We start from the raw sequence: 2,608 nt of genomic DNA on the forward strand, positions 1-2,608 counted from the left end.
TGCCCGGTGTCTCCAGCCGAGCAGCACATCCCCTCTCGGCTGCACAACCTTTAGCGGCTCCTTGCTAGGAATCACTTCCTAATGAGCACAACAAAGAGATAACAATTAATGAGGAAGCAAAGCATTTATTTCTGAGCCCTAATTAACATTATCCCAAGCATTCTCTCAATGCTCTTTTGATGTCATAAAGCATGCTGGAACTATAAATGAGCTGTTCTCCCATTAACACTGCCATGCCCCCATCCCCTCCCTCTGTTGCCCAGGCATTAACCAACACACTACATCCACAGGAAGTTAAAGGCTGCTTCTTTACTCGCAAGAAAACAAGATAAACAGTCTGCAGGTGGATTTGTCTGTGATGTCCCAGAATGGGAAAGGGTGAAAATACAGACACCACAGCACTTGGAGAGGGCACGGGTTGTGGACGTGCTCCTGGGCTCCCATGCAGGCACTGGGGCACCCAGTCTCTGCAGCTTGCATGCAGGAGTGGGTCTCCACCATCTGGAGTTCATGTAAACCATCTTTTTGAATGGAAAAATAATTCTAGCCACTTCCCAAGCCAAACCATGCCTAAGTTAAAGTGTCCCCACACTCATGGATCTGCAGTGGTGAAATTGCATCTTCTTCCTGGAATGTGATGTGGAGATGCACAATTTCCTGCTTTGCATAACTCAAATCCAGAGCTCTTCCAGTTCAGCTTGCCTTCACTGTGCAAAAAACAAAGCAGCAGATACCTGCCAGGCTGTTACACAGGGATCGTGTCACTGCCAAGACTGATTGTGTTCACGCACAGCATCTCCCCAGTATTTATCTGTTTTATGTGGCTTATCAGGTGCCAGTGAAACCTCTGTTCCTGACGGGGTAATGCAGGCTTGAAGGCAAGGGGACCCCTCTGGCTCACACCACATCCGTTACTAATCCAGCCAGACGAGCACATCAATAACAAAGCTCGCGAGGAGCGGAGCTGTCTCCAGCCCCTTCCACACTCACCGAGCTGCTCCCAGAGCAGGGATCTGCTGGATGGAGCTCCAGCCCGCCTGGAGAGAGCCCCATTCCTGCCCTGTGCTTGACAGAGGGAAGCGGATGGGATTGGAATTGGCTCCTCGTGGACCCCTGGGTGCTCTCAGGTGAGATCTGTCACCTGCCCTGCTCCCGGCGCGCCTCAGCCAGAGCCGTGCTGCAGCACAGCCTCTTCTTCACTATTTGCCATTTTATCAGCATTTTCATGTGCCTCTTTGTGGAGGGAGCCGCGGCACGAGCTGTGCCTGCTGCAGTGTGACCCGGGGCTGTCCCGTGGCTGCGGGGCCCAGGGCTCAGCCCCGTGTGCCCGGGGACAGCCCAAAGCCCCTGGCCCGTGCTGGCATCCCCCAGGGGCTGCCCACAGCCCTCCCTTGCCATGCCTACCCCTCTAAAGCACCCTAAACCCTTCCTGCCTGGGCACGGAGACGCTGCAGCACGTGGGCATTTAGGAAAGCGTGTTAATTCTGCAGGGGTTAAGCAGGGAGGAGAAAATCGGTGACAGTGCCTGTGCGAGGAGAGCGGAGGAGAGGAGCGGCCCCGTGTCCCTGGACACCTGGGAAGCAGGGGACACCCAAGAGCTCCCTGTGCCAGAGCCACCCCCTGCCCAAACCATTTGTCATTAACTCCCACTCAAGAGAAGAAAGAAGCTGCGCGAACCATTAGGAAGATAATTGGTCTCTTCTCTGTGTTTCAATAAAAGCCAGGGACAAACCACCATGTATGTGAAATAAGTACTTTAGGATAACAGCACCCGTCACCTTGACAACTCGGTCAGAGGTCTCGGCGTGGCGGTGCCTGCTCAGCGAGGTGTGAGCAGCAGAGGACGCCGGGGACAGGGGAACACACTGGTGTGAGCAGCAGAGCTGCGAGCACCGCAGCAGCCCGGGAGCCGCAGGATTTCCCAACAGCCGGCAGCTCTCACACAAAAACCTCACAAAAATAACAAAAATAAAAATAAAATAGCTCAATAGCTCCCGCTGCCCCCGGCTGTGACACGGTGACATGGCCCGGGAGAGCCCCGGCACAGGGACAGGGGTGAACTCAGGTGTGATACCTGCAGCTCAGGTGAGGTACCTGCAGCTCAGGTGAATGTCTGCAGCTCAGGTGAGATACCTGCAGCTCACGTGGGTCCCTCTCCTGCTGGGACAGTGGGTTCCTGTGGGGTGCAGGGTCTGGTGGCACCTGCGGTGCCAAAGCTCCACCAGAGCCTCCTGAACACGCCAACACGTAAAACAACATAATATTGCAAACAAAAGGTGACAAGGTAACATACTAATATGAACAGACATAAAATCAATAGGAATTTCTATTTAGGTAGGAAATCAATAGGAATTTCAAGGTAGGAAAAAAGGAAATTACTTACATTTAATTTGAGCTCTCTTCAGGTCTGGTTCTCCATAGAAGGGCAGCAGTGGCTGGCAGGGATGGGACAGCAGGAATGCCATGGGGATGGTGGCAGGGATGGGGCAGCAGGAATGCCATGGGGATGGTGGCAGGGATGGGGCAGCAGGAATGCCCTGGGGATGGTGGCAGGGCCACCTCTCTGACCACATGGGACCCCACATCACCCCCTGAGGTCCCTGCCCTG

General features: G+C 54.2%; 1 long non-coding RNA gene across 1 annotated transcript; it reads left to right on the forward strand.

The window, feature by feature from the left end:
* Positions 1–871: 871 nt before the first annotated feature.
* LOC148221396 (uncharacterized) lies at positions 872–1,737 on the forward strand. The gene is made up of 2 exons (XR_015808108.1): positions 872–1,127; positions 1,491–1,737. It is a non-coding gene; the product is annotated as an uncharacterized LOC148221396 (long non-coding RNA).
* Positions 1,738–2,608: the final 871 nt, after the last annotated feature.

The sequence above is a fragment of the Sturnus vulgaris genome, chromosome 22 (genome assembly GCF_052056855.1).
Source record: "Sturnus vulgaris isolate bStuVul1 chromosome 22, bStuVul1.hap1, whole genome shotgun sequence".
Taxonomy (NCBI): domain Eukaryota; kingdom Metazoa; phylum Chordata; class Aves; order Passeriformes; family Sturnidae; genus Sturnus; species Sturnus vulgaris.